General features: G+C 35.2%; 1 protein-coding gene across 3 annotated transcripts in view; it reads right to left on the bottom strand.

Annotated features, from left to right (window-relative positions):
• Positions 1–13,323, bottom strand: part of EFEMP1 (EGF containing fibulin extracellular matrix protein 1) — a 71,034-nt gene that overhangs the window by 41,010 nt on the left and 16,701 nt on the right. The gene's annotated exons all lie outside the window — the stretch shown is intronic.

The raw sequence follows: 13,323 nt of genomic DNA, 5'->3' as shown, positions 1-13,323 counted from the left end.
GCATACCATTACATAGACACTATTTTATTTTTTCATAGGTCTGTGGGGTAGTATACTAAATCAGATTAATATTTAGATTCAGTCTTAGTTATGTTCCAATTTCAATTCCAAACTACAGCTAGGTCCTTGTTAGTGAAATTAATGAATTTCCTTCACCCCCAGTGGCTGCATAATTTGAATTTGCAATGCCTATTTCCATTAGGCTACAGCTAGTTATCATATTTTACATAATTTTAACTTTGACTAGTGAATTGAAATATATATGGCCACTTCATGGGATCTGAACTAGTCAGGACCTAACAGTACCCTTAAGAAAGTTCTTAAATCCTCATTTCAAAATACAATAGACCCTGAGAGATGACTGTCCAGCAAGTCATGATACTTTGTACAAGAAAAACAAAAGTGGCAGCTTGTGGAGTTTTTTTTTTTTTTCCTGAGAAAAGACTTGTCTCCCTTGAGTAACTTGAGTTTTGACATAAGTCCATAATAACAGAACCATACTTTCTTTTTAATGACATGCATCTTTATTTACATTTGCAGCACTTATAAAATCAGTTCCAATTAATTATATTAAAAGCCTAACCAGTTTAACCTATTTGTCAGAAATTGGCCTTAGGAGAAAATAAAATGTATTTTATGGACCAAAGACTACATTTTGCAGAGTATGAAACGTTGTCAGATTTGCAGACCAAAGACTACATTTTGCAGAGAATGAAAGGTTGTCAGATTTGCCTATTCAAATTTGCTAACTAGTCACATTAGAGGGAGCTCTTTGAAAGATTTGTATTTCAACATGATCTGAGGCATTTTATTAACAAAATATATTCTACTGGGCACTGAATCTAAGCTCATTTCTACTTTGAAGTGATTTTTATGGATTCTGAAGTCCTATGTTTATGCTTTTCTCTTGTGCTATTTCTTACAAAGCAAATTCCCTTCCACATGTCAAGATTTAAGATTCTCCAGTCTAATGGGAAATAAAAAGGGAAGTCTACACAGTCAATACAGATCATCTCAAGCAGACCTTCACCTCCGAGAAGTATGAGTAAAGGCATGCTCCTTATTTATGAGTTGTTCCAAGATGGAAACTTAAATTGGCCAATAAATGGATAAACCAGGTGTTTTACCTTTGCCAAATTTTGGCTGTGGGGAGGTCTTCAAAGAAAAGCCGGAAGGTCAAGATTGAATAAAATGGGATCTAAACATAGTTAAAATTCTTTTGGAGTTTTACTATAAGCTAGCCAATATATTTATTCTCAAATCCTCTAAGCTTTGATTTTATTAGCCCAGCAATCAAACTGCCACTTTTCTAAATTTTGTTGTGTCACACTCTCTTCTCTTACAATTTTTCTCTGAAAAAAACTATCCATTGAAGCAGAGGAGAGAATGGATTTATCTTCTTTACCCATTCCTGTATTTTTCCTGGTAGAAGGATTGGATCAACTAGCTGCTGGTAGCACAAAAATCTCTCTGGGTCTTGGGGATACTTATCTTTATCTAGAATAAATGTGATAGCTGAACAATTACTACTATTAATTGGGAAAGCATTTACCCTACTTAGGAGTGAAAGTATTGTTTCTAAATAGCATTTATTTTATTAATAGCATTTACATTCCAACCATGAACAGGCTCATTATAAATTTATTAAATATAATTAAATAAATTAAATACAATTAAATATAAATATAATATAAATTTATTAAAGTTCCAATAAAGTTTGCTATGATAGTGATGTATGATTTTTTTTTACTTTCTTATCTATAAAGTCATGAGTGTATTTGAAGTTAGTACAACTATTTCCTGAGAAATGTCCTTACTTTTGACTACCAGATTGACTAGCCACAATGAGGGTAAATTAGCAAAGTTAAATTATGTATGTGTAATTACTTTGTTTACCACATTAAAAATATTTGAAGTTAATGCTTTCATTATGTTACTGTGGCTCAAAATCATTCTGTGGTTCCTTACTCCTTCCACCAATGTGGATCCACAACTGCTTTGCAACTCATACATAGTCTTAAGAAAGCTGACTGGGGCATGGAGAAATTAGATTCTTCATTTGTATAATGAGGGGGTTGAAAAAATTGACCTGTAAGGTTCCTTCCAGCTCTAAATCTAGGATCCTATGGTTTTCTCAGGGTCACAAAGTCAGTATGTGCAGCTTTTGAACCCAGCTTCTCCTGAACCATATGGCCCTGCCATCGTTTCCCCCCATTAGTTAGAGAATAATGTCCAAAGTCTTATCCTGGCATTCAAAGACTCTCTTAATCTGGTTACAAATTAACTTTTTCATTATTTCCCACTCCTCTCTTATATAAACATAGTAGATAGAGTATTGGAACTCAAGTCAAGAAGGCTTGGATTTAAATTTTCCTTACCAACTGTATGACCATGGGCAAATGTTTCTAAGTTTTACTATTTTCATCTATTACATGGAGAGAAATACTTGTAGTACCTACCTCATAAGGCTGGGGAGTGTAGAAGAACTTGCCTTAATAATTAGAACTTAATGAAAGTGGAATGGGATCTCCTGGGAGATTAGTGGGTTTCCCCTAACAGGCCTGCTTCCTTAAGCAGAGACTGGATGACAATTTGTTGGGGATGTTGTTGGATTCCTAATTAGATCTTGGTTGGATGACTTTCAGGGCTCCTTCTAATTCTGAAATTCTGTAATTCTATAAATTAAAGGTTGGCTATTAAAAAAAACAAAACATGGTTCTTGATACCTAAATTTCCATTTAGAATCTGCAAAGCATGGAGCTGTGGAAAGTGGCTCCATAACAACATGCTCTTCCTTACTGATTGTCATTTTAATTTATAATTTCCAAAGTGATCTCTACCTGTTTGGGTGCTGAATGTGTAGACAGTATCCTAGCCACATTTAATCAGAGTCATTTAATCAGAACAGAGATTGTGATTTCATTGCTTAGGGTGCAAACAGGCATCCCTTTTCCCCAGAAATTCTTATGCTGCCCTCAGGTGAATTAAACTCAATACTAATTGGATGGTGGGAATTGGGGTAGCAAGGGAGGGGCAGGGAATAAATCTTGTTTACAGAGTATATTAATTTTTTTTCTTTGAACCATCGAAAAGATCAACTCTGATTTTAGTCTATTTTTTTTTTAAAGAAAGAAACATACATGACCACTTTTTCAAATTTGTTCCAGATGGATTTAGTCAGAAGATGATTGATTATCCACTCAGCTTTGCAGCTATGTGGTTAAGGTAAAAAAATGTAAAACAAACTGGTTTGGATCTGTCTTTCATAGTAAGTGGCAGAAAGGGCAATCCTTAAACTATCAATCTGGATTTAGTGATGAGGAGAGAAAAGAATTCAGAGGGTCTACTTATGTCATGAAAATGGATTCACAAATAGATAGGTATGCCATACAATCAAAGTACAACACAAAGAAAACCAAAGGAAACAAAGCTTCTCTTTCCAACCTGGACACCCTGGGGCTTACCCCAGTAAGGAATGTACACCAGGGCCGCCACTTTGGAACTGCCAAGAATTCCTGGTTATAGCCCTGGATCAGGGTCACCTCCTGGGAATCCTCTTATGCTGGAGCCAGAGGCTGGCATGTACCTGGCTTGCATGGCACCCATTCATCACCGAACTGCACTTTAATAGAGCTGCATAATGTTTTTTAATATTGGCATCTAAAAACTGAACAAGCATGGAAAAATCCAGATGAGAGAGTGAATAGAAGAGAAAAATGACTGTCTTCCACACAGTACTGTATTATGTGGTTTTTAAAGCCACTTAGGAATATTTGATTTCTTTCCATCTTCCCTACAGAATCCTCTTCGGTCACTTTTCTTCTTAGATGCTATAGCATTTTTCTTGTTCTTTACTGATGCCAAGTGTTTCTATTGTAGTTAATTCAAAATGGGGCTAATAAAATAACTTCCCATTTTTTCTGTTTCCTAGGATTTTGCTCAAACTTCCCATCAAACATTTTCATCCTTGTCTATGCTCATCTCTCTCATCATTTTTCTCCTAACAATAAACCATTGTTTTCCTTAATAATAATAGCTAGCATTTATATAGAACTTTAAGATTTGCAATGTCCTTTACAAATAACATCTTATTTGATCCTCAAAACAACCGTGGGAGGTAGGTGCTATTATTATTCCCCAGTTTACAGATGAGAAAACTGAGGTTAAGTGGCTTGCTCAGGGTCATATAAGCTTTTAAGTGTCTGAGGCTAGATTTGAACTTAAGTTTTCATGACTCTACATTTACATATGCTCTATCCCCTATACTACCCAGCTGCTTCTTAACAATACCTCCTCTTCAAGGCATTGGAAAGTCTGTGTTGAAATTAGCAGTTTCTGAATTTGCTGTCATACTCTAAATTCCTCTAAAATGTAAATTCCCAAACTGAACAAAAAAAATTAATATGGAGCAGAAATGGTGTTTATTGAATTTCCTTTATTCCAGTGAAATATGGAAACATGCCAATCTGTATAGATTAATTTAGCATGTATGTTTTTCTACTTTCTTTTTGTTTCATGGATATTCTTTGTGTGTAGATCCAAATAAAAGTGTTTTTTAATTTTAACAATCAAAACAGAGAACTCAAAGAGGATAGCCAGGATTATTAAGTCATTTAGAAATAAGTTGATACCATTTTTAGAAGTTTCACTTTTATGAGGAAAATAGATTAGATTTATTAAACCTCCCAGAAAGATATTAGAAGCAGCTCAAATCTTCTTTTGGACAGTATACTGCCTATTCTGACCACACCCATCAGGCTGTGTATCTGAATCATCCAGGCTCCTGCCCTTCTGGGGTTACAAGTTTTTCTTTTAACTCCTACTTAGTTTTTTTGGGAAAAAATTAAAAATCCAGATGTAACTAGAAAGGTTCTACTTGTAATTCTTTGGTGAAAGACAATCACATATTAGCTCAAGAAAAACTCTGAGCCTTGCTAATTTCTGATTAAGACTGAATCCCAGCTGGGGAAATATAGATGCATATTATTCGATATCAACAATGACTAATAATGTCTCTGATGTAGACAGGAGAGGTTAGTCGAGCAAATACATTATGAGGGTTGATAAATCAAGTACAAATAAGTTCTTTTTGATTATGCGATACTTTAGCATTGGCCTTTTTGCCTTCTTTTGTACTCCAGTGCTTATTAGCACAATGCCTGAAAGATTGTAGGTGCTTAAAAATATTGTTACCTTGTCTTTGAAATTCTGGATTAAACATTGTCCTTCCATTTTCTTTTTAAGCACTGTCCAAGAAATTATTTCCCTGCATTAGATCCATCTTTGGGGGAAATGGACAAAGAACTACTCTGGGCTCTTGATGTTATCTTGACCTAAGTCTAACATCATATAATCATAAGCAAAATAGCTTACTTTAATCTCTGAGGGATTATACATTGTGTAGTGCAGAAGAAACTCAAAGATTTGAATTGAGTTAAAAATTTTTAGCTCCTGAATATACCACAAGATAAAAAATTTCTACTCTTTAAAAGCTTCAGCATTATGGTCCAGACTTTAGCAAACAACTAGCACTAGTTCATAGATTGGGGAGGGACTCCAAAAGCCACTGAGTCCTAACTCTCTCCCTTCAATTCTGCAGAAAGGAAAGGGACTTGCCTCTGGTCACACAACTACTAAGTGTTCAAGGTGCATTTTGAGCCAATTCCAGCACCCTATCTCCTACGTCATACATCACACTTCCTGTTTTACATATATACAGCAAGAGAACATTAAAACTTTTGGGTTCTTGTCCTTGAGTCATTCACATTGTGATCATAGATATGCATGAACTCTTCTGAGTGTACATTTTAACATGCCTGGATATGTTTTCCCAATGAAGATACCATCCAAATAACAAAGGAAAAGCTATTAATAAAAAATTATAAATATATGGCATTTATCAGTACCGTATATTAAATGAGATTCTAAAGTTTTAAAACTTATGCAAATGTCAATAATCAGGAAGTTTAAAAAAACGAGTATCTTCATCTCTTGCTTTTCCATTACATTAAAACATATTAATTGCCAAGCAGTTAAAAATATCTCTAATAGTAACAGTTACATTTTAATTTGTATTGTAAAATACTGAAAATAAAAAGCAAATTAGAAAATATACTTTTGAATGCCACTCTGTATAAAACTATTTCCCCAGTTAAAACCCATGTATATATGTACACAGATATGTTGTTATTTTGGTCCAGATCTGTGTCAGCACAAGGAATTCCCTGTAAAGAGACTCTCTGTAGTCATGTAAATTAACGGCTCCATTGTAACTCATTGTCTTAGACAACTGCCTCAGAAATTTATCAGATGATTTCCAAAGTGCGGACCATGGGAGCACCCCAAGGGATACGTGATCAACCGATCAGAGGGTAGGAAGATGGGTCACATCTCACTGTCCCCACAACAGAGAATCTTAGGATTTGCCTCCAATTCATCCACACCTATACTTACCCCTTAATACTCCTCTCCTCCTTCTTTTCCCTCTCTGTACAAACTCCCAACCTCCCCAGCTTCTGAACTGGGTATTGCACCCTCAGGGGCAGGTATAACCTAAAATTGTAGAGATATCTACAGCAGCATCTGTACAATCACCACTGGGCAAATTCTCCTGTGCCTTCCAGATCACCATGTGGCTGCCAGAGGTGTCCCTCAAACTCTGAGCCTCAGGCAGTTGTTACCTGTAAGTAAGAGTCCTCTCTTTTTTTGTTTTGGATAGTTTAAAGAAAGTCACACAGGATAAGGAGACATGGATCAATTTAGATTTTCATCTTACTGTGATCTTATTACATTATCTTTTTTTCCCCAAACTGACTCTTCTTCCAAACTTCCCCACCGCCATCATTCTAGTCACCCATTTTCACTATCTTCAAGTGTTGAAGTGTTATCTTCAACTGCTCACTCTCTTTCATCCAACATGTCTAGTCAGTCACCAAATCCTGTCATTTCTATTTGCAAAACATCTCTTATATCTGCCTCCTTCTCTTTACTTGCACAGCTACCCCCATGGTTTGGGCCCTCATCACCACTCACATGGACTCTTTCAACAACCTCTTACTTAGTCACTTTGCTTCAAGGCTCTCCTCTATTTCATGCTCCACACAACTTCCAAAATGATGTTTCTAAAGGACAAGTCTGACTATGTCACTTGCACCTCTAAGTAACCTCCTGTGGCTCCCTATTAAATCTAGGATCAAATAGGATTTCATCTTTTTCTCATACTTTTTATATTTTTATTTTTTAGCATATAAAAATATATACATTAATAATATACTTAATTATTTGTATGGTAGTATAGATATATAATTTACAAATAAATAAATAGGTGCATATATACACATTGGGGTATGTGCTCCAAAATTTTTTATGCTGCCTTTCCACCCCAGAGAAAACCGTGTCCTCAGACCTCACTCTCCTAATTGGTGACTTCATTTCAGGAAGAGCCTCAACCATGCCTTGACTTTCCATGTCTTCTCCTCCTCCTTGCTAGCCTCTGTGTGCCCCTCCCTGCTTTCCAGATCCCTCTTAGGTGTTCTTTCTCTATTATAACGTAAGTTCCTTGAGGAAGTTAATTTTTTGTCCTGTTTGCTTGTATTTGTATACCAAGTGCTTGGCCCAGTGCCTAGCACATAGTAAGTGCTCAATAAATATTCTACCTATTTCTCTATATGATAGAGGTATATGATAAAAAAAGTTTGAAGACCTCTGGATTAAGTGATCATTGATTTGCCCACAGTCATCCAGCTGGTATATGTCAGAGGAAGAATTGAACTCAAGTCTTACAGACTCCAAGGATGGTCCTCTATTATCTACTATATCATAACCTCATAACATCTCTCTTATCTCTATTCGCTCTCTCTCTCCCCCCCTTCTCTCACCCCTATTCTCCCCATCTCTTGTCTTTCATCTCTCTGTGTACAGAAAACATATAAAAAGGTTATTAAACATGGTCTCCATTTTCTAATGGTTCTTGGCAATTTAATAGAGAAATGAATGTCAGTTCCTGTAAAACAGATGTTCTAAGGTATTAAACAAGGGAAACCTTAAATTTTTGTAAGCCATTGTTTTTAATCTTCTAAGTCAAATTTTACCAACAGTAATATCCATTTATTTAAGTTTTATGTTCTTTTTTCTTTCTTAGCCTGTTTCCTTGAGCAAGATTTGTATTGCTTTTAATGTAGGGCCTGCCTCATAAATAGGTTTGTACATGGAAATGTAGATTTTGATAATTATATCTTAGTAGAATATAAGCTTCTTGAGGGTAGGCACTGTTTCATTTTTGTCTTTGTATCCTCAGCACCAATCCTAGCATACAATAGGCACTAAATAAATGCTTGTTGAATTGACTACCCATAAGATTATGTGACAGAACTTATTTATAGTTACAAGAAACTTGAGTATCCATTACAGTTGGACAATATTTCTTTCCTTCATCATCTTAGTCCTATTCTCTTCTCTTTGCAGTACTGGTTTTCTCCTTCCTATTACTTTCTTTTTCTTATTTCCCATACTCTTTGTGCTGTCATATTCCAAAGTAAGGAGCCCACATTTTGGTATAACGTAATGACTTATACTTTATATTCTACTCCTCTCTAGCTCAGTCATTTTTCCAGCTTCCTTTGCTTTTGTCTACTAGCACCTGGATTTAAATTTCTGCAAACTGTTCAGTACAGTATTGAATAAATCATTCAGAAGAAGAAGGGGAAGAAATTAGTATAGCTACATATGTGGTCTTATAATCCCAACAACACAACCTGGGATATACATTGAAAAAAATTTATCCATGTCCAGCTTGGTACTTAAGTCATTTAGATACCAGCAACTAGTTTTGATTCTCCTGCAAATGGATAGTTTAACTCTTTTATGATGTCAGTTATGTAGTTAAGGGGTTTATCTAACTGATAGGAGATGAAAGAATTATTTTTTTTTCCACTTGGAAAATTTGATGAAATATCCTTCCTGATAAACAAAACCTTTGACCAGATGAGATGTAGCACCTACTTTAATAATTCTAAATAATTTTAAAGTTTAAATAGAAATTTCACTAGTTTAATCAGAAAAGATGCAAAGCTTTCCCTGCTGAATTTCAATGAATGCAATAAATTCCTTTTTTAATTATTAAAGAAAGCAAATGACTGAAAGGAACCTATGAGACAAAACAAAGTTTAGTCTTGGTGCAAATGTCTGAACTTAGTAGAACAATTTTAGGACATTAATGAGAGAACAGGAAATATTTTTTGGAATCTATTACATTCCATAAAGTGTTAAACAATGAAACTAATGTAAATATGAGCTAATACCTAAGTGAGATGAAAAACATCTCATTGATTTTTCTAATGGAGAGGAAAGGTGATCATGTTAGATAGCCAGTCTAACAGTTTTCAATCAATTCAGATGGCTACTAACTTTAGAATGGAATACTGCTATCCCTCATGGGATACTGAGTATCCACTATAAATCTAAGTCATGGAGGCCAATGCTGTTAGCGTTCTAAATTTAATATAGAATTTAAAAATTATTCATAAAACTTTCCCCTTTAAAGAGTAAAAGTAAGAAATAGGAACACAAACTTCACATTACCTAAGTGTTACGAGATCACTAAAAATTATCTCCAACTGGAGACATTTTATAAGTAAAATTATGAAACATTAGGTATTTTGTTGGTCAAGACTAAGAAAGCAGATTATGATGGATGGATAAATTAATAAGGAACAAGAACTGCTTTGGGGCTTAGGTAGGTGAGTTATTGGAGTGACTTTGTGATCTAGATATTGTTAAAAACCATAAAACAGAAAGGGAAAATAAAATCCTGGTGAGACTTTGGAAATGGCCAAATATATCTTCATACCACAGAATATTTGATTAATAGCCCTTTTGCTTCTTCCTTGACCTGACCCTTGAAGCAGGAAAATAGAGATCAGTGTACAGCTAAACAGAGGATTAATTTATCATGAATGACTAGATTTTTCTACCTTTGCTCAATGAATGGAGTTCTGTTCCAAAATGTCTTCTGATGATAAAACTTTTATAAGTCCAAAGAATAAAATAGCTCTGATTGTAATATATTAGTTCCTAGAACATTATTATTTTCTATTTTATTGTATCATATTAAGTTTTGCCATAAATTTAGTTGTTCAATTAAAAAAATATGTTGCAGGAAGAAATACACATTTGCCTATGAGGACTGAAGTTGGCATTTCTTAAGGACAAAATTAAAGAAATTGGATAATGATATTTCATTATTTGAGATGAGGCAAATTTATATCTTCAGAAGAAACATTTATACTTTTCCTCTATCTAAGCCTATTTTAAGGTTATTTTACATTGGATGGATGACCTTTTTGACATTTAATAGGAGTCCTTAGAACCATTGGCTGAGAAAAACTATATGGTAGCTGTCCAAGGTGCCCCTTTTTCTTTTGATAGAAAAATCACATCACTTTGGAGCTTTAATGTCTTATTTCGCAGAGAATAAAATTCAGAGAAAAGTGAAGTGGATTACTATGCACCCCTTTATCATACAATTTTAGTTAGTACAATTTCAGATAATAGTTCTCTGTCTATATAAATGGTATGTGTGTGTGTGTGTGTGTGTGTGTGTATGTGTGTTACATATAAATACAACTGTAAATGAGCTAAATGTAGGCAAGGAAGTAAGACGTTAATCCTGAATGAATAACTGGGCTTCTAAAACATTTTCTAAAAGCTTATGCTGGATTTTTTTCTTTCTGGATAGATTCTGAGATCAGAGATATTTTGATACCAGGTCTTGAACAGGCTGCTCATGAAAAGACACAACTTAACCAATCTTAATGGGGCCATGGATTCAGAGGAGATATACCTTAGACAACAAAATCTGTTGAAAAGCCCCTGTATGCTGAAACAATAATGGTTAGAATAAAAGGTACATTTAAATAATACTACAAGACTTGGAAAGTTGAATTTTGTTGAAGCCCTGATTATTGAATAGTTTTTTCAGAGAATTGGGAGTGTGGGTTGAAGGAAGATAGTTCTTCAAAAAGAATTAATTAGTAAGATTACCCATTATCTCTTTCTCTACAGCATTTGATACTGCTGACTATCACTTCTTCTAGACCTCACCTGGTTTTCATGACACTGCTCTGATAAAATGATTCTCTTTCTGCCTGTCAGACTGATCTTTCTTGGTCTCATTTCTGGGTTTATCATTCATGCCTCATCCTCTCTCCATATGTGCATTGCAGGGCTCTGTCCTGAGCCCTTTTTCCTTTATACTTTTTTCCCCAATGATCTCATCAGTACCCATGGATTCAATTCCTTCTTTGCAAATATCTCCCAAATCTACATATTTAGTCCCGATCTATCTCTTAATTTCCATTCCTACAACTCCAACTATCTGCTGGATTGTCCACCTGGATGTCCCAAAGGCATCCCAAACTCAGTATGTCCAAAAAGAACTCATTATCTTTCCTCTTAAACTCACCTTTCCTCTTACTTTTCCTGAATTTGTCAAGGTCACCACCATTCTTCCAGTCACCCACATTGGCAACCTAGAAGTCATCCTTGGCACTCTGACTCACCCTCCCACATCCAATCAGATTCCAAGCCTTGCCAGTTTGACCTTCTTGGTATTTCTTACATCTGTCCACTTCCCTCTAGACATATCATAACTGCTCTAGTCCTTCTCTTCATGCTTTCTCATTTGGACTATTACAATAGTCTCCTAATTGGTCTCCCTCCCTCTAGTCTCCACTCTTCAATTTATCCTCCCCACAATTGTCAAACTGATGTTCCTAAATGAAAATCTAACCATGTCATTCCTCTTTTTGAGAAGCTTCAATGGCTCACTAGGGATTATAGACTAAAATAGAAACTTTAGGATAAAATACTAAATGTTAAAACATTTAACATTTAAAACCCTTCACAATCTGGCTCCAGACTATGTTTCTAGGCTGACTACATGTTACTCATCCTCACATACCCTATGCTCCAGTCTACTTGCTGTTCATGCCACATATTTCATTCCAACCCCTGTCTGTGTCTTTGAACAGGCTGACTCCTTATGCCTAAAATGCCTTCTCTCCTGATTTCTACTTCTTGGAACCCTTCAAGACTCAGCTTTCTTTGTTTGTCCCAATTCATGCTTTAGTTAACAGAAGTAGAGTCTGTTTCAGATACCAAGAGTTAGCACTATATTTTTACTGTCTGTTTGTGTAAATGTATCACATCTTGCACATGCCATTTCTTTCATTGTTATATGGAACTATTACTTAACTACTGTATTATTGTTTAACTTTTTATGTTTTTATGCCATTTCCCTAACCATACTGAGGATAAGGGCTTTTTCTGTACTTTGTATTTTCCATAAGCCCTAACATAGCATTCTGTCTTTAGTAGAAGTTCATAGTATTTGTCTCTAATTGAATTAAGTTCCTCCATTTAAATCCTATTCCTGTGAGGTAGAATGGTGTAGCAGACAGAGCACTGGACTTGGAGAAAGAGCTGGATTCAAATTCTGCCTCTAATTCTTACCCCATGAATGGCCTTGGGTAAGTAACTCAACCTCTATATGCTTTGCTTCCTCATATGTAAAATGAAGTGGTTGGACTAGGTCATATCTGGCTCTAAATCTATGATCCTATGATCTCATGAACATCACATACTAAGGCAAAGGAGGGTTGTAATCTGCACATGTAGAGGGAGTCTACATACCTACAAAATCATGTGTCCTTGACATACTGCATTGATTAGCAAATGGCAATCAGGATTTTATCCTATCTGGTTGATCTTTTTTATTCTTGAAGTTAACTTGATCACCAATTATTTAGCATCCAACAGCTTTTAGTAGATGCATAGTTACTTAAGAAGCACACAGTCTTTTAATTTGATTTTATTCAAAAGCTTCTGAGTTTGGTCAGGGTATGATTAAATGGCCTGATAAATTGGTCTCTTCTTAGTTTAAATTTGTAACCATATGGAAACTGCAGCAATAAACCATCCACGCTAAGACCAGGATCTGTGCACTGTGCCTCCCTTTCATATAATTTCCTCACCCTCAGCTTTATTAAATGTTTGCAATCATTTATTTAGGTTGTGCTACAAGGCTACAATTGTGGTTAAATGTTTTGTAATGACATGATTTCTTCTGCTAATTTTGGAGCAGCTTTATTTTTCAGCATGCAATTTATAGTTACTGCCTGGAAAAACATGAGGATGAGTTTTAGATGTAGAATAAATTATATGTTTGTGCATTTGTGCAAAACCAAGCACATGTGGGAAAAAGCCAGTTTACTCTTCGATTTTAAAGAAGAAAACTGTGCCAATAATTCAGCAAGTGCAAGGGTA

This window comes from Vombatus ursinus, unplaced genomic scaffold (genome assembly GCF_900497805.2).
Source record: "Vombatus ursinus unplaced genomic scaffold, bare-nosed wombat genome assembly UNPS02014778.1, whole genome shotgun sequence".
Taxonomy (NCBI): Eukaryota; Metazoa; Chordata; class Mammalia; order Diprotodontia; family Vombatidae; genus Vombatus; species Vombatus ursinus.
Note: the sequence above shows the minus strand (reverse complement) of the source record. Positions and strands in the feature narration are given on the sequence as shown.